Source organism: Hyperolius riggenbachi, chromosome 8, assembly GCF_040937935.1.
Source record: "Hyperolius riggenbachi isolate aHypRig1 chromosome 8, aHypRig1.pri, whole genome shotgun sequence".
In the NCBI taxonomy this organism is placed as follows: domain Eukaryota; kingdom Metazoa; phylum Chordata; class Amphibia; order Anura; family Hyperoliidae; genus Hyperolius; species Hyperolius riggenbachi.
In genome coordinates, this window is record NC_090653.1 from 96,303,031 (window position 1) to 96,329,919 (window position 26,889).

The window sequence follows — 26,889 nt, forward strand, 5'->3', positions numbered from 1 at the left end:
TTCCTCTTTAAAATCTCTTTCCCTCTGATCACTCAGGAAATTGCTCCACTTTTAAGTGGAAAATAAGCATTTTGCAATTCCAAGTGGGTCCCAAGCTGAAGCGCTTAAAGGACTTACGAGGCCAACTATGTAAAAAAAGTTAATTACTTGCCTCTCCGTTTCAGGCACAGAGGACGCCGTCCGCGCCCTCCGTGCCGCTACGTAGCGTGGATCGGAGGGGTTGGCCCTAGAGCTGCGCAGCTGCATTCGTGGCCAGGCGGACTGCGCAGCCACGGCCAGAGGAAGCGGCCATCTTTGGAGGGGAAGGAGAGCCCAACCCGGGCCATGGGGTCGGGAGCCGGCCCGGGGGGATAATGAGCGGAGGGACCCGGCGGAGCGGCACGGAGGGCACGGACGGCGTCCTCCGTGCCTGAAACGGAGAGGCAAGTAATTCACTTTTTTTCCACAGTTGGCCTCGTAAGTCCTTTAAGCTGGGATATCCGTACGGGCTTAGCAGCATTACATAAAGGTGAGATCATTCTGTGGCCTGGCTGGTCAAACATTTTTTTTACACACATATTGGCCCATGTGCAATTAACATTTTCACCTGAGTTGTCTCCTAGGAGATAACTTTCATCTTCTCTTTAACCCCCTTGGCGGTATGAAAAATACCGCCAGGGGGCAGCGCAACAGTTTTTTTTTAAATTTTTTTTTTAAATCATGTAGCGAGCCCAGGGCTCGCTACATGATAGCCGCTGCTCAGCGGCATCCCCCCGCCCGCTTCGATCAGGAAATCCCGTTCAAAGAACGGGATTTCCTGGAGGGCTTCCCCCGTCGCCATGGCGACGGGGCGGGATGACGTCACCGACGTCGGGACGTCATTGGGAGACCCGATCAACCCCTTGGCGCTGCCTGGCACTGATTGGCCAGGCAGCGCAGGGGTCTGGGGGGGGGGGGCGCGCGCCGCACCGGATAGCGGCGATCGGGCGCGCGGTGGCGGCGATCGGGGTGCTGGCGCAGCTAGCAAAGTGCTAGCTGCGTCCAGCAAAAAAAAAATTATCAAAATCGGCCCAGCAGGGCCTGAGCGGCAACCTCCGGCGGCTTACCCGTGTCACACACGGGGTTACCGCTAAGGAGGTTAAACTAACTTTTCAGCATTTTGCAACACAAAAAATACCCAAAAGTTGGTGAAAAGGTGCTATCAAATTTAGTTGGATTGTTTTCTTGCTTTCTGGTGGCTTAAAAGGCATTTTATGACAAGTTGTGAAAATATCACCTAGGTGAAAACCATGGGCGTAACTAGAAATCACTGGGCCCCCTTGCAAAAATTTGGATGGGCCCCTCCCCATAGGTGCCAAATAATTGTAATGGGGCAGCATTTCACTATAAAATAATTGTAATGGGGCAGCGTTTCACAATAAAATAATCGTAATGCAGCAATGCTTCACCATAAAATAATCGTAATTCGGCAATGTTTCACCATAAAGTAATCATAATGTGTGCAGCATTTCACCAGAAATGAATTGTAAAGTGGGCAGCATTTCACCAGAAATTAATTGTAAAGTGGGTAGCATTTCACCAGAAAAAAATCGTAAAGTGGGCAGCATTTCACCAGAAAATAATAATAAAGTGGGCAGCATTTCACCAGAAAAAAATCGTAAAGTGGGCAGCATTTCACCAGAAATTAATCGTAAAGTGATCAGCATTTCACCAGAAAATAATTGTAAAGTGAGCAGCATTTCACCAGAAATGAATCGTAAAGTGGGCAGCATTTCACCAGAAAATAATGCACCCACAAGAAAAATAATTTACTCACCAGGCAGAAGTCTCCTCTCCCGGCTGGCCTATGGGGTGCAGCTCCCCGACGATCCTCCTGCAGTAAATCTCCCATGCTGAGAGGCAGAGAGCAGGGCTACGGGAAGATGGCGCCCAAAGCCCTGTACTGAAGACACAAATAGTCTCCAGTGCAGGGCTTCAGACGCCATCTTCCCGTAGCCCTGCTCTGCCTCCATGTTAGACTCCCGCAGGCTGAGGTGAGCTGCGGGTTGCTGGGAAAGAACTGTTGCAGCGTCTAATTGATGCCACTGCCAGTTCAACACCTTAGGAGTCACAATCGAGAGGTAGCGCTCCCCCTGCACACAACGCTTCTGCCCCCCCAAAAATGGGTCCTGGGCGGGCCCTATGGGGGCCCTGGGCCCCCTGCAGCTGAGGGTGTTGCAGCCCCTATAGTTACGCCCCTGGTGAAAACCTCAGGAGAAAAGTTAAATTACATATGGGCCATTGAGCGCACTCTCTCTTCGTTATGTCTCTCTAATTAAAGAGCAGCACCTACACTCACTACCGTTACTGCGATCACTCCTCCTATCCACACAGGAGTTTTCTATATTCACTAGGCTGAGGGTAGAGTCATTTTGTTGTCCCGTGAAGTGATTGTATTGTCATTGGACCATGTAGCTAAGCAGTCTGAGCCATGTTTCTCAGTATAACCTGAAACTAAGGCGTGGCCCTTTAACTCCATGGCATCTGGAGCTGTTTTTGCAAGTTCTGTTCTGTGTTTGTACTGTTATCCATGCGCTCTCAACTTATAAGTAGGTTAAAAAAACAACAACTTAAAAGCAGACCTAAACTCAGAACTTCCTCTCTGCTCTAAAAGATCCGCAACAGCATGGTAACCTTTAAAGAAAAACATTTCTTTGTTACAGCTGATACAAATCCTGCAATAAATCTGCATTGTGTGTACTTCCTGCTTTCATGGAAGCAGACATATTGTTAACATCTTGTTTTTACCAATTAGCTCTTTGCCGTGGCAGTCAGCTGATACAGCTGAGGGATCAAATTATAACTTGTGCTTAGTCTCAGATGAGTGGGAAATAGACAGACTAAACCCTCTAAATACATGCAGGGTTCATTTCTATAAGTTTTTGTCCTGTGCATGAGTTCAGGTCCACTTTAAACTGAGTAATCAGCTGCTGAAACATCTCAATTGCTGTAGGTTGAATGCACTATTGTTTTATTAAAGGAACTAAGAGTGCATTTTATAGATGAATTGCTCTGTTGCTTTGTCAGTATAGTTATAAATCAAACACTAAAAGAAAAATGTTTGTGTTATACTTCAAGTAGAATGCCCTAAGGAGGAAGATTGACTGAAATATAACACAACATTAGTGCTGTTGCAACTGTAATATCTGGCAGCGAACAGATGCAGAGAATCCAACCACTGATTAACGAGCAAAAATGTTTCTTAACCACTTGCCGACCGCGCACTCATACCGCGCGTCGGCAAAGTGGCAGTTGCAGGACCAGCGACGCAGTTCTGCGTCGCCGACTGCAGGCTAATTAATCAGGAAGCAGCCGCTTCCTGTCAATTCACGGCGGGGGGCTCCGTAAATAGCCTGCGGGCCGCCGATCGCGGCTCGCAGGCTAAATGTAAACACAAGCGGAAATAATCCGCTTTGTTTACATTCGTACAACGCTGCTAACAGTAGCAGCGTTGTACCAGATCAGCGATCCACGGCCAATCAGCGGCCGGGGATCGCTGTCACATGACAGGCAGGAGCCTGTTAGAGGCTGCACAGGACAGATCCGTTCCTGTGCAGTGTCGGATCTCCGGGGAAGGGAGGGAGGAGAGGCAGGGGGGGAATTTCGCCGCGGAGGGGGGCTTTGAGGTGCCCCCCCCCCCGCAACACCCAGGCAGGCAGGAGCGATCAGACCCCCCCAGCACATCATCCCCCTAGTGGGGAAAAAAGGGGGACGATCTGGTCGCTCTGCCTGCACCCTGATCTGTGCTGGGGGCTGCACAGCCCACCCAGCACAGATCAGCTAAAACAGCGCTGGTCCTTAAGGGGGGTAAAGGGTGGGTCCTCAGGTGGTTAAACATGAACCTCTTCCCTTTTACATAATCATTTGGCAAGGACTACATATGAGCTGAATGTATCTAATTTCCCCAAGGCATGGATTATCCAAATTAAAATGAGATAGCGTCAAACATTTTAGTTGTGAAAGACATAGTTACATAGTTAGTTGAGTGTTAGTTAGTAAATAGACATTTGCCTATCAAGTTAAACCAGAAAGTATGGTACTAGGATAGCAGAAGACTGGGACCCTTACACATCTGTAATATGTTACAAAGACGGTAAAGACTGGCAAAATAAGCACCAAGTCATCCTTTATTGAGTTTTTTTACCTCATCTTTAAAGGGACACTGTAGTGGGGTCAGGGGAAAATGAGTTGAAGTTACCTAGGGCTTCTAATGGTCCCCCAAAGACATCCTGTGCCTGCAGAGCTACTCCCCAATGCTCCGGTCCCGCCTCCAGTTCACTTCTGGAATTTCAGACTTTAAAGTCTGAAAACCACTGCGCCTGCGTTGCCGTGTCCTGACTCCCACTGATGGCACCAGGAGCGTACTGCGCAGGCCCAGTATGGTCTGTGCCTGTGCTGTGCGCTCCTGGTGACATCAGGGGAAGCGAGGACACGGCAACGCAGGTGCAGTGGTTTTCAGACTTTAAAGTCTGAAATTCCAGAAGTGAACCGGAGGTGGGGCCGGAGCATCAGTGAGTAGCTGCACGGGCACAGGATGCCTGCGGGGGACCATGAGAAGCCCTGCGTAACTTCAACTCATTTTCCCACGACCCCCCTACAGTATCCCTTTAAGGAGTCTTATACAGTCCACCGTTCTTTTGCTTGAGTTGATAAACTTCTTTCGATTTAATATAATATCCTAGACATTTGATTTTGAACTTAAATCCTTGCCAATTCCTTCTTTACAATTTTAATTGAACACCTTATAATTGCTTAATGCAGCCTCAGCCCCCTATTGTTTTAAAGGCCAACTGTTATGAGAGGGATATGGTGGCTGCCATATTTATTTTCTTTTAAACAATACCAGTTGCCTGGCTATCCTGCTGTTCCTCTTCCTCTAATACTCTTAGTCATAAATCCTGAACAAGCATGCAGCGGACCCGATGTTTCTGACATTGTTGTCAGATCTGACAAGATTAGCTACATACTTGTTTCTGGTGTGATTCAGAAACTACTGAAGCCAAATAGACCAGCAGGGATGCCAGGCAACTGGTATTAATTAAAAGCAAATAAATATCCCTCTCATTACAGTTGTCCTTTAAGGCCTTAGAAGTGTTAATTTTCACCTTAATTTTATCTCTAACCTTTCTATTCTTCTATAGAGGCCTTTTTTATTTCTTTAAGTTTTGTTCCCATATGGGATATATTTACTACAATATTCACTGAGAAGATTTTTTAAAAGTTTGCCATTTCCCTTCAGGGTCCTCCCCTTGTAGTATACTATCCAAGTCCACCGAACCTAGAGTATCCCTGAGTTGATTATACATTGCTTTTCTAAAATTCATGTTTTAGTTGTTCCTCTGCTCAACGACCTATTAATGACCAGATCAAACATCATGCTGTTATCACTATTCCCCAAACGCTCTTGAACTTACACATTTGATACATTATCTGGTCTATATGACATGACCAAATCCAGTAGCGCTTTCCCTCTAGTTGATTCCATTAAAGCGGATCTAAAGTTTAGATAGTTTACACAGCAAATCTAGCTACAAACAGCTTTAATAGAAAATGATTATTTCTTCCTGTGATACAATGACAGCAGCCATGTTGTTTGTAAACATTACACAGAGGCTGGCTTATCTGTATCTTGAGCACTCAGTCTGTGAATAAAACCTAATCCCCCCCTCCTCCCCTCTGCCTCTGAAATCAATGGCTAGTAACACCTCCTCCTCCTGCCCAGACTGAGCTCCCATGAGCCCTTGCTACTGCCAAGGCTCTCTGAAAACCTGTGGGCGTGGTTTATTTAGTTTATAGGGAATTAGAGTATTAAAACAAAAACAAAAAAGTATTTGGCTTGAGGAATGCCCTATAAACAATAGGAAAGGAGCACAATTATGCAATGAGTAAAAGTTCACCTCGGATCCACTTTAACATTTGAGTCAAGTATCTGACCCTTAGAAATCTGACACTTTTACTAGAATGAGTAGCTTCAATATCACAGTTGATGTCTGAATAGTTTTTAAGTCACCTATAACTATGAACTCAATGTTACTAGCTTTTCTAGTCCGCTGTAGCAGATGCAGTTCTGCAGTATTATGGATATGTAGCTGCCTATAGCACATTCCAATAACTATTTGGCAACTCTTATTTCCACCATAAACATTTTCCAAAATAGCCTCCACATCTTTACAATTTTCATCCAGTTCTTCATTCAGGGTCGCTGTAAATGGATTTTTAATGAAGAGACAAACAACTCTACCTTTTCTTCTTGCTCTGTCCTTCCTAAACACATTGTACCCCTTTATTCCACCCATGTCTCTGTTATCCCTACAATGTCATAGCCTTTGTCAATCAAAACTAACTGTAGTTCATGCTTTTTATTTGCAATGCTCCAAGCATTGGTTACCATGCACTTTTATATTTTTACCACCACATTTTCCAGTTTCAGTTACATTTAAAGAGTCACATGAAGGTTTAACTACCTCCTTACTATTTATGTTGTCCTCATCCCCTATATTGCTTGGCTCCCATTGTCTGTATACATCAGCTTATCCACCACATATTGAGTATTTGTACTGCATCCTCCCACCAGATCCTAGTTCAAAATCTCCTCCAACCTTCTAACCATCTTCTCACCCAGCTGCACACTCCCCATCAGGGTTGGCAACCTACTTTTTAATTTTTGATGGATAAAATCCCCCAAAAATCTGGACACCCAGTGTTTTGGACAGACAGGTGGCAGGGTCAGCAGCCCACTTTGAGACCTACTGGGGGGGCATCTAAAAGTGGGTGTGGTCACAGGGTTTTTTGGGGGGCTAAATTAGTTTTTTAGGCTACATTAATGGATGCAACGGGCTATTTCTCCCTGCTCTATTAACAACAACCCCAGAGAGGCCCTAAATGACAAATACAGCAAACAGGAGGTGGGGTTCAAAATGACAGAGGCAGCAATCTTGAGGGTCCCTCCTCCCCTCAATGTGACATATGCAGCAATCCTGAAGACCTCTTCCCCTTTATGTGACAAATGCAGCAATTATTTCTGACATCAGAAGTTGCACTTTTGTTCAGTACCTGGTCAAAACACTTTCACAAGCCATTACTGCAGCACATGATTCATGGGGAGCTGTGATCTTCTGTTAAAGATCTATGTTTTTAACATCAGCAGTAACCCAAGCCAAGTCTTTAGTCAAAACATAAAGATAACCACAAATACCTGGTGTCCAAACTTAAAGGCTTACACACCATGCAATTTTCTGGTTAGATCAATGGATCAATCCATAATTTCCACCATGTCCAATCTGCTTCCAATCGAGAAAAGGATCAATTTTAAGATCCCTTTCTCGATCGGAAGTAGATCGGACAAGCTGGAAATTATCAATCGACACGTTGATAAAACAGAAAAATTGCATGGTGTGAATAAATTATCTCCTGCTAGGTGGTCAAACTGAACTGCCCCTAGTTGATGCCTAAACTACCCTACACCCATCACTAGCTTCTGTAGCCTCGTGCCAAACTACAATCCTCATTGCCTGGTGCCCCCCTAATGCCCTATCCTTAACCAACCCTAGTCAGACAAACCTTAACCCCAAATGCACATGGTTGGTTGTCCAGTATTAAAAATATTCTAATTTACCAAAAATTAATTTGTCCATTCAATCTGAGGATTAGCTTAGAAAATGCACCATCAGTTTATGATACCGCCTGACACAATCACTGAACAGACTTAAATACAGAGATTATTTAGAAGTGTCAGGTTGTCCAGTGCAGCAATCTTCAGCCTGCTTCTTCTCACCAAGGAAAAAGAAGTCTCATAACTTAGCATTTTCCATCTCCTCAGGAAAGTCCTTTTGCTGCCATGCTGCAGCCTTATAGTGATGGGTCGTTCGCGAACGAGCCGGCTCGAGCCGGCTCTTTGCTGCGAACGACAAGAGTCGGTTCTCAGTTTTGAAAGAGCCGATGCCTCAGCCGCCCCACACAGCTCTGATTTGCTGTGTAATAAAGGGTGCTGAGGCATGCTGGGAGATGTAGTCCTCCTCTTGCAGCTTGTAGGAGAGTATGGGGCAGAGCAGAGCAGTAGCAGGAGGGATTGCCCCAGTCAGAGAAGCAGTCTGGAGTTGTCATGGAGACAGGGGCGGGGCTTTTACTCCGATTCTGAGTGGTGTCTAGTGATATTTAATGGGAGCCGATTCAGAAGAGAAAATTCTCCGAGAAGAATTCCCATCACTACAGCCTTACCCTTTCTCAGCAAAGAAGTTCTCTGTCCTGGACCTCTTTCCTCTCTCACACAGCACATTCCATTGCTGGATGGAGCTCAGCTAGCATCACAAACTGAGTAGACTCAGGCAGGAGAACTAAAGACAGCAGGAAAGGAAACCCTGTGGCATCTACCATTTCAAATGACGTGCACTCCCACCACTCTCTTCTTACTGGCTACTTGCTCTGCAGGCAGAGGACAGGGCCTTCACCTCAGCCAGTCACAGCAGCCACACAATGAAGGAAACAGAAGGGAGATCCTGCAGTTCCTCCTTAAAAATGTACAGAACAGACAGCATGTTTTTGCGCGTGGCTGTACTGAACTGCATGCCCAATAAAATGAAGCCACTCGTGCATGGACTTAAAAAGCTGTGTACGAGTGCCTTCCTTCTCCTGGGCTTGAGCAAACCATACTCACAAATGTGCAGTAAGGACAGGCTTGTTCATTGCCGATTTGCTGCACTCACACACTGAAGAGACTTATAGGGCCCACATGATTACACTGGAACAGCACGGTGTACAAAAATATGTTAAGTCAAAAGTAACTGCACTTCTTTTGTCCACCTGTCAGTGGTATCTTGAGTTGTGTAAAATACACATACTGCAGTTCTTCGGTTTTTTTCGAGCTAAAGCTTGGGTCAAAAAGGAAATTCTTACCTAAGCAGAGGGAAGCCTCTGGATCCCATAGAGGCTTCCAGTATCCTCCTCACTCCTGCTGCCTCTTGCCGGGATCCTCTAGAACAGTGTTCTCCAACCCTGTCCTGAAGGCCCACCAACAGTGCATGTTTTGCAGGAAACCACACACAATCACAGGTGGGGTAATTGGTGTTGAAGCAGAACTGATTAACGACCTCTATGGATTTCCACAAAACATTAACTGTTGGTAGGCCTTGAGGACAGGGTTGGGGAACACAGCTCTAGAACAGTGTTTCTCAACTCGGTCCTCAAGTACCCCCAACAGTGCATGTTTTGCAGAAAACCACAACCGTTCATAGGTGAGGTAGTAAGTGTCTCAGCTGAACTCATTAACTACCTCTATGGTAGTGCAAAACATGCACTGTTGGAGGTACTTGAGGACTGAGTTGAGAAACATCAAAAAAGGAACGCAGCCCTGGTCAGATTTTCAACAAGGCATTGTAGGAAATTTTTGGTGGGTCCAGGAGCGCCACAGGGGACTGGAGGAACACCATGGGAAGCCTCTTCATGATCCAGAGGCAGGGACGGATCTAGACCAAGTTGCCCCAAGTTGCGCCTGGGGCAAGGTCAGGTTTTGGCACCTAAACTGCCATTCCCCATCCACATTTTGCCGCCTTTTTAGGAATTTAACAAACTGCGCCTGGGGCAAGAGACCCGCTTGCTCCCCCCTAGATCCGTCCCTGTGACCAGAGGCTAACCTCTTCTTAGGTAAGTATTTCCTTTTATACCTGAGCTTCGGCTCGGGTACACTTTAAAAAGGCCTGATTCTGCTTCAGACCTGTGCCAGTCAATTATATAGCACTTGTGTTGCTGATACCTGCAAATCCTTGTTACTGTTTTGAACCTGACTCTATGCCTTTCTGATTTTGAGATCATGACCTTAACTTGGCCTTTATATATTAGTTTCTTTGGTGTTTGGTACTCTGGGATTTGTGGTTGCTGTGATTTCACTTGTGCGTAGCTGTTTACAACATGGCTTGCTCTAAATAAACTTTCTTTTTTCACCTCCAAACAGTTATCTGGTCTTCAGTATACTGCAGCAAAACATGGTTATCCGCTTGTCTGTGCATTCAACAGTCTGCCTGCACAGCCTGCCCCTGACAGTAATCTGGCTTCTATACGTAAGCTCAACACACACCATACAATCTTGGTTGTACAGATTTGCCAAATCTATGTAGTATAAGGGCCAACAGATTGAAAATACCTTTAATGATTGATTGGATAAGCTCTTATACTACATGAAAGTGGTAAGATTGATCAACCAAGATTGTATGGTGTGTGTTGAGCCTAAGGATTCAAAACCTGTTTCTGAAAAAAATGGGATTGTCATGAAATGTATTGCTACGTGCTTTTGGCTGAAACAGAGGAAGTTGCTTGTTTTAAACATTTATCAGATTACTCTCAAGAGTACCGGTTTCAGTTAATTAGTTTGATAGATGGATATGTGCAGAAACAAGTATTTGTTAAACAGGAAGCCCAGGCTTTAAAAAAAAATGTGAATAACCTTGCACTCCCAGAAGCATCTTTTTATAATACTGACCCATTTTGTTTAATGCTTACCAGGTAGTCTGCTTGATTATTTAAAAAGGGCTAGGAAAGGCTTTTTTTGACTAAAAACTAAAAAGGATGGAGGATATACGGTTGCTTATGTGTGCCAGATTCAATCCCTAATTGGTGTACCTGTAGTAGTGAATCAGCTGCTTCCCTAATTAACACCTGGTAAGAAATCTTGTCTCCTTGCTTTCTGCCACCTCCTTCTCCCTCTGTTAACCCTCTGTTCCGGGGCCGGATTTACCATTGGGCACTGTAGGCACATGCTTACAGGCGCCTGATGATGGAAAGGTGGCTCACTGCCCACCCCTAGTGCCTCCCTCCTTCCCTAGGGAATAGTCCCGAGCAGAGTGTAAATGAGAGGTTACTCATCCAGCTCTCGGCATTCCACTGATGAGATTTTCCTTCAGTCTGGGGCACCACTAGCTACTTAATACTGAGGTTACCTCTAATGAGACACCTGTAGCTATGACGGGTAAGAGAGAAGTGACATCTGGGCCAGCCAGCAAACTTGCAGTGCGGTTTAGCGTGGGTTTGCAGGAAGGTGAAGTCTAGGGTACCAGGACATTTGTGCATATAAGCTCCAGTGATGTAAATCAGGCCTGCTCTGTTCATCTCAGCCTATGTCCAGAGCTCACAACACTCAGTGGCTGAAGCAACTCCAATTAAGGCTGTATAGTCTGACCAAAGTAAACCATAAATCAGGGCACCCTATACTATAGTATTCATACTCCTACCACCATATATAAACACAGTGATGGAAGCGTGACCTTAAAAAACAAATAAGTGATAATCAAAGTGCAAATAGCCAGGATTGCTCTCTAGTATTACAAAATTGTATTTATTGATAACATCCTCCATAAAAGCATAAAAACAAATCCCCCAGTGTCCCCACCAGGAGAGAGTGCACTCTCTACTCCCTATGGCCACACACAGACATGCAACGGCCCACCAATGTCCAAACCAGCAATAGGAGGCCAACTGTCTAAAAGTTTCTACAGAGTTTCAGTTACAGAGCACAAAAGAGATAATAGCGCTCTCCAGATATAATCATATAATCATATACTTGCTGCAAGTATCAAAGTTCCATAGCAGTGTTGCCAACTCATTCCTTTAATTGCTGACACATGAATTCTACAGGCTTTGTGGCTAGGTAGATGCAGTTAAGGCACTAATTATGTGCAAATAGCCCCAAAACCTGTATAACTTAGATGTGTCATTAATTAAAGGGATGAGTTGGCAACACTGGCATGGGGTGGCATTGTAATGCACCTGGATCACTGGGACTTACCATCTTCTTCCGTCAGATTGCTGTCCACTGTGGTGGCTGTGGGCCGCATGGTAGACAGCCCATAGATGTTGCTCTGCACCAGCTCCACCACCCATGCTGTTCGCTCAGCCACTCTCACCGGCAATTGTTTCCAGGCAGCACAGCATAGTGTGATGACAAACTGTCCAGCTGCAGAGCATGAAGGTGAGAACCACCACTATCACAAGCCTGTGCAGGACACTTCCCCCAACACGTGACCGGTTGATAGTCTGACCAAAGGCCGGTTTCAGCTTCCAAGGCTGTCAAAAAGGACAAAGCCAAACAAATATTTTCCCACAACAACCATTTTTCACTTGCAACCCGTTATGTCCACTCTGCTCCTGCCAGCAGATAATTCCTGAGTGCACTCCTTTCGTCCACCGCCTGTGAGTATTATCTTCAGTTGTATAAATATGGACAGTTAGTGGTAGTGCGTGACCCCGACTGCCACAATGCATGATGCCAGGAGATGTATTCCTTCAGTGTGAGTACATAGTTACATAGTTATTTTGGTTGAAAAAAGACATACGTCCATCGAGGTCAACCAGTACAAAATACAACTCCAGCCTGCTCCCTCACATATCCCTGTTGATCCAGAGGAAGGCAAAAAAACCCTTACAAGGCATGGTCCAATTAGCCCCAAAAGGGAAAAATTCCTTCCCGACTCCAGATGGCAATCAGATAAAATCCCTGGATCAACATCATTAGGCATTACCTAGTAATTGTAGCCATGGATGTCTTTCAACACAAGGAAAGCATCTAAGCCCCCTTTAAATGCAGGTATAGAGTTTGCCATAACGACTTCCTGTGGCAATGCATTCCACATCTTAATCACTCTTACTGTAAAGAACCCTTTCCTAAATAAATGGCTAAAACGTTTTTTCCTCCATGCGCAGATCATGTCCTCTAGTCCTTTGAGAAGGCCTAGGGACAGAAAGCTCATCCGCCAAGCTATTATATTGCCCTCTGATGTATTTATACATGTTAATTAGATATTTTCTAAGGGGTCTTTTCTCTAGACTAAATAAACCCAGTTTATCTAACCTTTCTTGGTAAGCGAGACCTTCCATCCCACATATCAATTTTGTTGCTCGTCTCTGCACCTGCTCTAAAACTGCAATATCTTTTTTATAATGTGGTGCCCAGAACTGAATTCCATATTCCAGATGTGGCCTTACTAGAGAGTTAAACAGGGGCAATATTATGCTAGCATCTCGAGTTTTTATTTCCCTTTTAATGCATCCCAAAATTTTGTTAGCTTTAGCTGCAGCGGCTTGGCATTGAGTACGATTATTTAACTAGTTGTCGATGAGTACTCCTAAGTCCTTCTCCAAGTTTGATGTCCCCAACTGTATCCCATTTATTTTGTATGGTGCTTGACAATTGGTATGACCAAAATGCATGACTTTACATTTTTCAACATTGAATTTAATCTGCCATTTATGTGCCCATATAGCCATCCTATCCAGATCCTGTTGCAATATGACACTATCTTCCTGAGAGTTGATGATTCTGCACAATTTTGTATCATCTGCAAAAATAGCAACATTGCTCACTACTGCATCTACTAGGTCATTAATAAATAAATTGAAGAGCACTGGACCCAGTACAGACCCCTGTGGGACCCCACTGCTAACAGTCTCCCATTTTGAGTACGATCCATTGACCACAACTCTTTGTTTTCTGTCCATTAGCCAGTTCCCTATCCATGCACACAGACTCCTCCCCAGTCCTTGCATCCTCAACTTTTGCACCAGACTTTTGTGGGGAACAGTGTCGAAGGCCTTTGCAAAGTCCAAGTATATCATATCTACAGCATTCCCAATATACATATTAGCATTCACTACCTCATAAAAGCTGTCTTTAGTAAACCCATGTTGATGCTGAAAAATAAGATTATTTTCTACTATGAAGTCATGTATAGTATCTCTTAGTAACCCCTCAAATAGTTTGCATACAATGATGTTAAGCTTTCAGGTCTATAATTTCCTGGATCTGAGTTTTTGCCCTACTTAAATAATGGGAAAACGTGAGCTGTACGCCAATCCACTGGGGCTCTGCCAGTTGAAAGAGAGTCGCAAAATATAAGATAAAGGGGTTTATCTATAACTGAACTTAATTCCCTTAGGACCCGAGGATGCATGCCATCCGGGCCAGGTGCCTTGTCTATTTTTAATTTATTTAGTCTTGGCTTCACTTCTTCCTGCGTTAAGTATTTAATATTACAGTTAGAAGATTAAGACTCTTCTGCCTCTGTAATTTGCAACAGTGCTGTTTTCTTTGTGAAGACAGAAGCAAAGAAAGCATTTAATAACTCTGCCTTACCTTGGTCATCCACCATTGAGTTCCCACCCTCATCTTTAAGAGTCCTATACAGTCAACCTTTCTTTTTTTTTTTTTTTAGAGTTGATGTATTTGTAAAACTTTTTTTATTTGATTTGATTTTCAGCTTCGATCTTTGCCAGCCTAATTTCTTTTTTACAATTTTTATTGCACTCCTTATAATTGCTTAGTGCAGCCTCGGTCCCCTCCTGTTTTAGGACCTTATAGGCATTCTTTTTCCTCTTCATTTTATCCCTAACCTTTCTATTCATCCATAGAGGTCTTTTTTTATTCCTAGACATTTTGTTTCCATATGGGATATACATACTACAATATTGATTGAGAATAAGTTTAACAGCTTGCCATTTCCCTTCAGTGTCCTCCCCTTGTAGTACATTATCCCAGTTCACCAAACTTAGTGCCTGCCTAATTTGATTGAACTTTGCTTTTCTAAAATTCATAGTTTTAGTGGTCCCGCTGCCCCGTGGCCTATCAGTAACCAGATCAAACGTTATCATGTTGTGATCACTATTTCCCAAATGTTCTTGAACCTGCACATTTGATACATTATCTGGTCTATTAGAAATGATCAGATCCAGTAACGCATTCCCCCTAGTTGGTTCCGTTACCATTTGAGTCAAGTAATTGTCCTGTAGTGCTGCCAGAAATCTGCTGCTTTTACCAGAATGGATAGCCTCAATACCCCAGTCAATGTCTGGAAAGTTGAAGTCGCCCATAACTATGACCTCATTTTTACTTGCAGCTTTTTCAATTTGCTGTAGTAATCGCAGTTCTGCAGCTTCATTAATATGAGGTGGTCTGTAGCATACCCCAATAAGCAATTGGCAACTTTTATTTCCACCATGAATATTTACCCAATATTTACATCTCCAAGCATTCATCATGGCAGCCATGGACATGCACTACCACTGCAGGTGCTGCTAACTTTGGCACCTGCAGGTCTCGATGGAGAAGCTGGCAAAGAGCAAACAAATGGAGATATAGGGAGCAGCCCCCCCAAAGATAAGTAATACTTGTGCCAGCAGTATACTTGTATACAAGATAAGTCAAATTCTAAAATAATTCAGTACTAAACCGAGCATCTGCATGTGCTAGTGAAGTAGAGTTGTGGGGTTTTTTTTAGTGGATAGCCCCTTTTTGTGGGTCATTGTCCCAGTTCTGAGGTTTGTTTTGTGGGGGCGGGGGGACGCCAGATCCGGGGTACCCCTGGGGATGCCGATGCCCCCTAGGCACTGTTTATATTTCACTGTGGTATCTTTTTATGTGAAGCACGATTAAGTGGGACGAGTTAGTGGATACAGTTCAGCGGGATAACTCAGAAACTGAGAAAGGGGAAGCTATACAGCAGAATTTGACCTCAGGGTTTAGACGCCTTGGTCGATTGTATGAGGCAAAATCAAAGGCCTGGTGGGATCGGGAATTTTATGAGCGATATACATCTGAGGGTATTATCTCTCTTTGGTTGAGGATTCAGACCTTCCCACACAAAAAAGATCTGACTGTAACTGTAAAAATTAACTCTAAGGCCTCTTGCACACTGCAAGCGATTCCGATTCAGATTCCGCTTTATAATCTGTTTTTACATCCGTTTCAGATTCCGATTTGCAGTGTGCAGGGAGCAAACTGCAAATCGGAATCGGATGTAAAAACTGATTAAAAAGCGGAATCTGAATCGGAATCGCTTGCAGTGTGCAAGAGGCCTGACTGTAATGTAAAATTATCATGACTGTGGTAAGCGGGCTTTGGATTTGATGGTTGAATTAGAACAGAATTACTTTGAATGAACTAGATACAAAAATTACAAATATACAAACTGAGCTATACCCGTTCAGGGAGACAGATGAGTACAAAGCAAAGTGCAAAAAATTGAATGAGCATATTGAGAAATTCACTAAGGATACCCTCTCTATGAGGGAGAGGAAATTTGCACAGGATGATATCGCCTATAAAGGTGGGTTGGCATATAGATGGGGGAAAAAAACATATTATAGAAAAAGAAAGCAGCACCCTCAAGAGAACAAGGAGGGGCAGGTCTATAGTGAAGCAAGTAACACAACTGACACTGAATCAACAGCTAGTCAGGTCAGTACCTCAGATAGAGGACAGGCCCATCAATCTACGGAGAAACAGACTATTAAAGGAAACAACAGTAATAAAAAATCCTCCAAAAAAGGTAAGACAAGACAACGTGAGACAGGCGGTAGAAGCCCTAGAAAGAATAATTATAATACTAGCTCCACAAAAGAATTTTCATCCCGAGATCAATCAAATACAAGGAGTGAAGCAGAAGAATGCAGCTCAGGGCTGGAGGGAACGTCGCCCCCTCCATCCTCATTGGGCTCGCGTTCTAGGTGAGGGGGGAATGAGGAGACTGCACTAGCAGCAGTGAGTTTCTCCCAACAGTTACCCCCGTAGGAGACAATGCACTACAGGTTATAAATCTTTCAGGATATGATTTAAATGGATCTGAACTTCGGGTCCTGTCCAGGGGGCTGGATTTTTGTCCGACCCAGTCCATGGATAGGTTCACGATTTGTAAAGATCTATACTTTTTTGCAAGAAATCTTTTACTTAAATGGCTACATGCCAAACGAGCACCCCAGACAGGATATCCTGCGGAGACTCCATTGGAGCATGAGGCCCAGGCGTTACAGGATCTGTGGGCGATCTTTGCATTTGGGGTACTCCTAGCCAGACAAGGGGAGGTATGTTTTTAATGAGGGTGGTATTTTGGGATGGTTTGTGGGGAACCCAATGTGTGATGATGCAGTACAACAACAAAAATGTTTTCGTTTTTTTTCAATAAAGAATAATTTTTGATACTTTCATTATGTGTGAGACAATAGACTATTTATTTGGTGGTCATGAGGGGGACAAATGCCTAAAAGAAAACGTGTTGCTTCTTCACTGTTATATAGAGGCATCTTCCCCTCCTGACGAGTTTTTCTTGTCATAAGTTATAATTATTGTTTCCATATAGAGACCCACTGCCCTCCTTTTCTCCTAGTTGTTTTTCTATTGACTACTCGTGTTACTGATAGCTGGACATGCCTATTTCTGCCCTGAACCGTATTCTTTGCCTGATCTTGACATTTGTTATTGTTCGGACTTTGCCTTTTGCATTTTGATTTAGCCAGTCCGCCGGGGGTTCCCTTCTGCTCTCCACGTCCTGCCACACGTCCTTTGAGGGTCCGGGTAACTGTATTGCCTCTATTTCACATCACCCCTTGGCCTCTGCCATCATGCCATCATAGTCGCCTCACTCTATGATCACCTGTCAATCTTGTGTGTTTTTGATTGTCCTGCCAATTACTTGATCCTGTGCACAGCACTTTAATTGTTTATTATAATAGGTTTTTGTGGAATCTTTACATCACTGCACTTTATTCTCTGGCAATGCTTTTTTGAACCTGGGTCTACACCTGCTGGTGGCTCTGATTGAGCAGCACAGATGTCGTATTGTTCTCATTATTACGGATTTTTCTGTGTGGGGTATATTCCCCTATTATCTAAGTGATTCCAGTTTATAGGATATGCAAATATTATGGCGTTATGTGGAGTGTTTCATTTTTAACTGTTTTTAAACCATAGATAGTGACTTATTGATAATATTGTTGAAATAAATGTTTATACATTTTCAGTTATGGTGTAGTGCTATTTATAGGCTAACCAAGGTGGCCTATTGTCTTTGATACTGTATATCTATTGTGCATATCTGAAGCATATACTGTATATATATATATATATATATATATATATATATATATATATATATTGTTTGTGATTAGATACTTAAGAACTTTTGTGTTGGGCATTCTGGGATTAGTGGTCCACTGTGTGGTTGTGTGGTTGTTGTAACCTCACTTGTAAATAGTTTATACCATGGCTTTGAATTAACTTTACTTAATCTCCAACAGTTGTCTGGTGTTCCATATCTATTGCTGGGCAAACACGGGTCGATCCAGCAGCCGATTAGCCGCCGGATCGACCCCCGCCGCGTCCCCGCTTGTCCGCATGTGCGCGCGGATCGATTGCCACTCGATCGATTGCCGGATCGAGCGGGCGGTAGTCGATCGGCTTGATCGGGCCAGCTGATTATTATCAGCTGGCCGGATCAGCTGGTCGATACACGGTACAGAAACGTACGGTGTATCACCAGCATAACACCAAAATGTGGGTATTGGCTTGTCTGTGCAAACATTCAGCAATCTGTCTACCCAGCCCTGACAGTCAGAAAGGATCCAGATCCATCAGTAGCCTATTTGACACCTGGTGCTGATAATTCCTGAATACTCCCCACCCCCTGGGGCTATGGTCGAAGCCCCAGGTAAGTGAAACGCTTGTATTTTTTTTTCAGTTAAGGTTCACTATAAGTATGTGCATTACAGCAAGCATGCACGTTTTCAATGGAAAAGCTTATGTTTTGTCTGTGGTCAGCTCTCTCTGTTTAGACAACATTACATCCTGGTCTGGATCGTAACCTTGTGATTGTAACTAAAAGTTCTTAGGAAATATTGTTTTCTCTCCTGCGTGACAAGTACAGATTGTTTTGAGAAACATCTTTTCACCCCAAGTATTCTCAGAAATGATGGGTGCACTATGATCCGGTTCACGGACTTTCAAGGATGAGTTGCTTTTCAAGCTATAAGTAGATATTTAAAGGAAAAAAACATCACAATTACCATTATGGCCATAATGTCAGCAGGCTTTATCATCTATATTGCTCCATTATGTTAGTGTAGGATCTTAAAGTTAATGCTGCAAAAGCAAAAGAAGGTACAGAATTCATAGGAGAACGTGTTCAAACTGTACAAGTATTCTAGCAAAATAATATGAATAACAATGTTACCACAGTGTCACAGAATATGCTGGCGCTTTATAAATCAATAATAATAATACTATTCAGTGTTTGCAAATTATTGACCTCCTCTGCAGTGCTTTACCGAGTATATAGTCTTGCCAGTGCCACTAACTGTCTCTGAGAAGGGCTCACAATATCTAATCTCTATGATAGTCATATGTCTATCCAGTGGTGTAGCTAAGGAGCTGTGGGCCCCGATGCAAGTTTTACATTGCCCCCCCCCCCCCCCCACAAGCCATCTATACATAACTAGCAAACTTAAGCCCGTTTGAAAACGTGCTCTAGGTCTGTGTTTCTCACCGCCGCATGTTACTGCGCGCACCCGCCGCACACCTGGCCGCTCACTCACACGCCCACCCGGCACCCTGGCCCCGTCTCTGTGAGGCTGGGACACAGGGGTTTTATTATAGAGGATTGATATGGCGCACCAAAACCTGCCAATGGCAAGTACAGTGTCAGAGGTGCAAGAAGGGAATGGGGAACACTTTGTTAATGGTTACCACTATTCAAAGTATCTATAGAAGTGATTATTATGAGCACAGGAGGACCAGTAGAGAGCAAATATTACAGTTGAGGGAGGGCCCCTCTGGCCAAAGGGCCCTGATGCAGTTGCAACTTCTGCACCCCCTATTGCAACACCCCTGTATCCATTATTAACTTATCTGTAGCTTATTGAGATGTGGAATGGAAAGTGGAGTGCCCAAAGTAAACCCCCATAGACATGGTTAGAGCATAGAAACTCTGTGGATTCAAACCAGGGACCCAGCAGTGCAAGATAGGTTGGCTATTCACTCAGTGCTGGGCTGCCCATGAGGTGGAGTGAGGCAGGTTCTTCAGGCGACGGAAGTGGGGGGGCGGCACTGGGCAGAAAGAGTGCGTCTGGCCTATGCCGCTGCCTGGATTTGGGTCCCGGCGGGTCCCGGGCATGAGCAGAATCTGGAAGTGACTGGAAGAGTCATGCTGCCTACCGCCTGCCCTGCCTTTTGCTGGGCGAAAGTGATGACCTGCTCACGCTGCCCCCTGCCAGTGCCAGAAGGATCAGGATGGATGGTGTCCGCTGCCCGCCCCCTGCCAGGATCGATGGTGGCTCTGTGAGCGTATCACACTTTGCTGGAGCCTGCCTGCCTGGACAAGATGGTGCGGGTGGTGGGAGTGAGAGCAATTATGCCCTCAGGCCTCAGCACAGCAGTCTAGCAGAGGTGACAGGGGAGGGTCATTGATTGGTGACAACACGATTGCTGCCTTCCTGGTTAGTCGGTGACTGGTTGCTATGCTAGCTAGCCTCTATGCACAGAACACTAGAATATTGCTAGGCCAGTAGCATAGGTTACACTTGAAGGGGGGGGAGAGGCGATGGCATCCTCACAAGTTTGCCTTTAGGCGGCAAAAAGTCTAGAACCGGCCCTGTATTCACTACACCATCCTGCTGCCTTTATTATGTATTTATGTGGAGCAGCACTTTACATAGTCACACCCCTGTGTTTTCCTCAGAAGAGTTCACCATCAAATCTCTACCATAGTCATAGTCAAATGTCCCTACCACAGACTAAGGCTGTTATTATATGTACGGGGGGTCTAGCAACAGTTTTTTGATGTGGGACTGCTCGATTGACTAGGTTAGTCGATTTGACATGATATTGGCCACTTTTCATTGATCAGGGATACTGGAATACACTCGATTCGATCAAATTAATGCATTGAATGTCCATTTGTACAGCCAAATCGCTAGATGTATGGACAAGTCACTAGGTGTATAGTACAATTACTGTACAGGAAAGGGATTTCAGACAATTTCTAAGTAAAACTAGTACTATTGGTACCTATGTTTATCTCATCCTATCACATGTCAGGTCGGGCACTCTTTAAAGCGGACCTGAACTCAGAACGTCCTCTCTGTTCTACAAGATAAGAGCAACAGCTTAATAACCTTTAAATAAACATTTGTTACAGCTGATAAAAATCCTGCAATAATTCTGCAGTGTGTCTACTTCCTGCAGTCATGGAAGCAGACATAGGGTTAACATCCTATGTTTACAAATTAGTTGGTCTGCTGAGGACTGCTGAGTTTCCTGAGCTGACACAGCTGAGAGATCAAATTTTACTTGTGATGTGATTAGTCACAGATGAGGGCCAAGCTCTCTAAATACATACAGGGTGCATTTCTCTCTGTTTTCTGTCTGTCTTGTACAAGAGTTCAGGTCCACTTTAAACATGGTTTCTCTTCAATGTTGCAGCTGAAGAGACAGAACACATGCTGAAGCAACTATTTTATTAACAGTTTGGTACACGGTGTACCTTTTTGGAACAAGAAGTTCTTATAAGAAATTAAATAAAGGATGTTATTTTTTCCAGGCGATTATCTTTGTTTATAGGGCTGGAACTGACTTGGAAAACCGTTCACATACACTGCGTTCCAAATTCTTATGCAGATTGTATTTAAGTGCCATAAAAATTAAATATTTTGTTTTGCAATTAGTAGCAGTAGGGTATTGTACCATGTTAGCCAGAAGTAAAAGCAGCTGTACAGCTGAAAGCTTGCTTACTCTTATTCTTTTAAATTAGCCAATAAATGGGATCAACCAGATTCAATACTTCTTGTTTTTCAATTCAACTCATGGATAGTATGGTGTCTCAGGGCTATTTTGATCAAAGAAATCAATCTCGGATTCCTCTGATAACTAGTTTTCCAGGTGAACCAGATTTTAAAAAAAACTACTAAAAAAGGTGTTCCACATTATTACGTAAACTGCCATTTTCATGCAATAGGAGAAAAAAAAATGATCTCTCTGCTGCCGAGGAAGAGGTTCTGCCAACCAAATACATCAGATTAAGAAAGCAGCTGCTAAAATGCCATAACAAAGCAGCAAACAGGTATTTGAAGCTGCTGGTGCGTCTGGAGTCCTGTGAACATTAAGGCGCAGGATCCTCCAGAGGATTGCAGTTATGCATAAACCTTCTATTCAGCCTCCCCAACCAATGCTCACAAGCAGAAATGGCTGCAGTGGGTAGTGATGGGCCAAATATCAAATTTTGGGTTTACAAATTACGAAGGCAAATCTCTGCAAAAATTTGTGAATCTGCAAATCTCCATATACTTCAATGGGCAGGTGAATGTTAAAACCCACAGAGACTGTTTCAGGCCACCAAAGTGATGGAGAAAATAGAGAAGGCAGTGGTGGACTTACCTCCTCTGAGTCCACCCTTGGGGGGAGGTGTTGGTACCCTTCCTTCCGATCTACAGAGAGCGACTTCTTAATCCTAAATGGGGACAGGTCTAATCTCCCCACCTGCCTACATAGTGGTTGCCTGAATGGCAACCCTGGTTTGTGAGTATTAATATATACTTACCTAATCACACCCACATTTCCAGTACATACTACACTATAATGGACTCTCTGTTTCTCCCTTTTATATTTCAAAGTATAACATTCAGGCCTGGAATGTTGCATTGCACAGCTCAGACACTGCCTTATATTGACCTGAGGAAGCAGGCAGGTCCTATGAAAGGCGTTGTCGTTTTTTATTGGTGTCTAACAATAAAATATTGACCTCTTATCACAAGGTAAGACTGTTCCTATTACTTACCTCCACTCACTACACATTGTATCACAATTGGGCTCCTCCTCCCACCTTGCACTGTTTGTGAATAACATGCAAATTCCATACAACATGCACAAATATGTTGCGCGTTTTAAAAATGATAAAGTATGAAATGCAGATAGCTGCATTTAGCAGTGCGGCCCAAACTTCATTATGTGCAATTTCAGGTGTGATTCCTGCACCCCTGGAAAAGGAGCAAAGCAAAGGAGGAATAGCGTCAGACTAACTGGTAGAGAGCAAGGAGCTATATTTAGGCCACTGAGGAATTATGAGTTAATGCGGCAAGCATTTTCCTATTTTATTTAGCAAAAACTCTTTTTTTCTATATAAAATGTTGTGCATAATTAAAGTAAAATTATGTTGTATTAAGTGATTAAAATGGTTTTTGCCTGAACTAGAGCTTTATCACTTATAATCTGCCTAATGGGTGTCATGTGTTTGTTGGCAAGAGTGAGTACGTTACCTATATATCTGGGCATTTCCCTCATTTCAAAAGAATGGAAACATTTTCAAAGTGGTAAAACGGAACACAGAAGGGATCCAGGCGGTTTGGATCCCTTCTGTGTTATCCCTTCTTATACTGAAGGGCAAGTCTTGTTTTTGTCTTTATCTTGTTTGTGGCTATATCTTCTGTGGTCTAGATCTCTGAAAACTTGCATAATTTAACTTTATCAGTTAGCCATTAAAAGCTATTACTTTGACAAGACTTTGTTCTTTCTGCCTATATCATTTGTTTGTCTAACACGGTACAGAAACTTTTTTGCTAATAAGGTATAGCGTAGTAATACTTTGTTCCGGGCAAAGGAAAGTTTTGCCTTTGTGGCTTTATCTTTGTCTGGATCACGGTACACAGTGGATCCTAATGAGGCTTCCCATGGCATCCTGTGGTCCCACCGACTCCCACGTTGCTGCTCGCGGACCCTCCAAAAGCAACCGACAAGAGGGTGTAATTTGATCTACTTTTCAAGCACGAGCACAACTGTACTGCACCTGAGCAAGTACAGCCGCGCTTCCGTGGTCAGTCAGAGCCGCTGGTTCAAGAACGGCTCCATGCTACTGCAAAGGTACAGTCATGCTCCGGGCAGCAGCACAGCCAGAAGAGTAGCATGGCCCCGATCAGCTAAAGGGTCCCAGGCAGTGTCGGAGAACTAGAGGATAGCATGGGAAGCCTCTGGAGCCCCCCTCCCCTTATCTAAGGCAGCAGCGTCGGCCATATTCTCACTCTGTGTGCTGCTGTATTAGTGAGAGAAGGGAGAGACATCGGAGAGATAGGGAAAGCGATAGTTAGGAGGTCTTGTTAGCTTGCTCCTTGCTGATATTTGTTGCTGAAAAGCACCACCAAAACAGCTCTTTTGAGAGCTAATGTTCTTGTGATGTGTTTTTTTTTTTGTGTGGCCCACTGACACTTGCATATACAGCCCTATCTGTCGCAGCTGGCCCTTGCTAATTGCTATATTGTGCCATTCCCAGCACATTCAGTGCCTACCTTTTCACTGCACCTGTGTGTGTGTGACAGCTGCACATTGTACTGTAATACCAGTCACTGTATACCTTTCACTGCACCTTTGTGACAGCACACAGTTTTATATACCAGTCACTGCATACCTGTTCACTGCAACTGTGTGACTGCACGCTGTTTTATACACCAGTTTGTGCATACTTGTTAACTGCACCTGTATGACAGATGCACATTGGGTTTGATTCACAAAGCTGTGCTAACTGTTTAGCACGGGTGTGCTAAACAGTAAGCACATGAAGTGCCGTCCGCGGACTTTTGCGCGCGCAAAGTGCTGCGATTCGCACGATTGCGTGCGCAGAAGTCCGGGATCGCGCGAATCGCGACATTTTGCGCGCGCAAAAGTCCGCGAACGGCACTTCACGTGCTAACTGTTTAGCACACCCGTGCTAAACAGTTAGCACGGCTTTGTGAATCAAGCCCATTGTATTGTAATACCAGTCACTGTATACCTTTCACTGCACCTGTGTGAAAGCATGCAGTTTTATATGCCAGTCACTGCATACCTGTTAACTGCACCTGTGTGACAGCTGCACATTGTATTGCAATACCAGTCACTGTATACCTTTTACTGCATCTGTGTGACCCCATGCTGTTTTATATACCAGTCCGTGCATACCTTTCACTGCATCTGTGTGACCGCATGCTGTTTTATATACCAGTCCGTGCATACCTTTTCACTGCACCTGTGTGACCACACGCTGTTTAAATACCAGTCCGTGCATACCTATTAACTGCACCTGTGTGACAGCTGCACATTTTATTGTAATACCAGTCACTGTATACCTGTACACTGCACCTGTGTGACAGCACGCAGTTTTATATACCAGTCTGTGCATACCTGTTCATTGCATCTGTGTGACCACACGCTGTTTTATATACCAGTCCGTGCATACCTTTCACTACACCTGTGTGACCACATGCTGTTTTATATACCAGCAGTCAGTGCATCCATTTTCATTGCACCTGTGTGACTGCACATTGTTATACCAGCAGTCACTTCAACCTTTTCACTGCACCTGTGTGACTGCGCATTGTTATACCAGCAGTCACTGCATACCTTTCACTGCATCTGTGTGACCTCAAACTTTTTTTATATACCAGCAGTCAGTGCATCTATTTTTACTGCACCTGTGTGACTACACATTGTATTAGTCAAGTCAGTGCATACCTTTCACTTCATCCCCCAATATGGACAAAACAAAAGGCAGAGGCAGAGCCAGAGGCAGGCCACCCGGCAGGTCTGTTCGAGGTCATTCTGACGTGATTTCGTGCGGCCCTGGACCAAAGTACAGTGTTCAGAAGGCACGTGCCATCAACTCCCAATATTGCCAGGATGTAGTTGACTATTTAACACAGAACACCTCATCTTCCTCAGCTTCCGCACGGAACCGTGACATATCTTCCTCCACAGCCACCACTGCTACTACTAGCACTACATCTGCTCCATTTGACAGTTTGCAGGAGTTATTTGGAGGGGAATTGACTGATTCACAGCCATTATTGTTACAAGATGACGGCGCTAAGCATGTTACACCCCCAACACATATGTCTGAGTTAGGCGTCAGTATGGACGTAAGGTGTGAGGATGATGAAGTACCTGTTGTTGGTGCAGTTTTGGAAGTGTCCAATACAAGCAAAGCTGTGGAGGATGATTATGATGATGATACTGCCAAGGATGTCATGTGGGATACCAATAGACATGATGATGACCAGTGGAACAGTTCAGAGGGGGAGTCAGAGAGGAGTAGAAGGAGATGAGTTACTGAAAGAAGCAGGGGAGCTCTTCGGCAGAAACAGCTCGTGACAGTGTCCGGCGGCATGCCACCTATGGACAGCCAGCCAACATGCCCTTCAAGGTCAGCTGCTGCCGCCACCACCAAATTGCCATCATTCCAGGGCTCAGCGGTGTGGCTTTTTTTTTTTTTTGCGTGTGTCTGCCTCAGATGAGACCGATGCCATCTGTACTCCCTGCCACTAAAAATTGAGTAGTGGAAAGCCCAAGACCCACGTAGGGACAACTGCCTTATGAAGGCACATGGTGAAAAAGCACAAACGGCAATGGGAAGACCACCTAAAGGAAAAGCAGCTCACAAACGCAAAGCCACCCTCCGCCTCCTCTTCCTCCTTCAGGTGCAGCATCTTCAGCCGCTTTATCCCTTGCACCTTCACAGTGACTCCTCCACTCCGCCTCTCACCTTGAGCGGTTCCTGCTCCTCTGCCCACAGCAGCAGCAGCTAGGTGTCCGTGAAGGAAATCTTTGAGCGGAAGAAGCCAATGTCTGCCAGTCACCCCCTTGCCCGGCATCTGACAGCTGGCTTGGCGGAACGGTTAGCTCGCCAGCTGTTACCATACCGGCTGGTGGACTCTGAGGCCTTCCGAAAATTTGTGGCGATTGGGACAACGTAGTAGAAGATACCAGGCCGCAATTATTTCTCTCAAAAGGCGATACCCAAACTGTACCGTGATGTTGAAAGGCAAGTGGTGTCATCTCTGGCACACAGCGTTGGGTCAAGGGTCCATCTGACCACGGATGCCTGGTCTGCATAGCACGGTCAGGGCAGGTACATTACTTATACGGCACATTGGGTCAACCTGGTGACCGCTGGCAAGCAGGGAGTACGTGGCTGTGCAGCGGACCTAGTTGTGACACCTCCACGGCTTGCAGGCAGGCCTGCTGCCACCTCCTCTCCTTCTCCTCCTACTCCTTCTGCTACATCCTCTTTGCTGTCATCCTTCTCGGCTGAGTGCTACTCTACT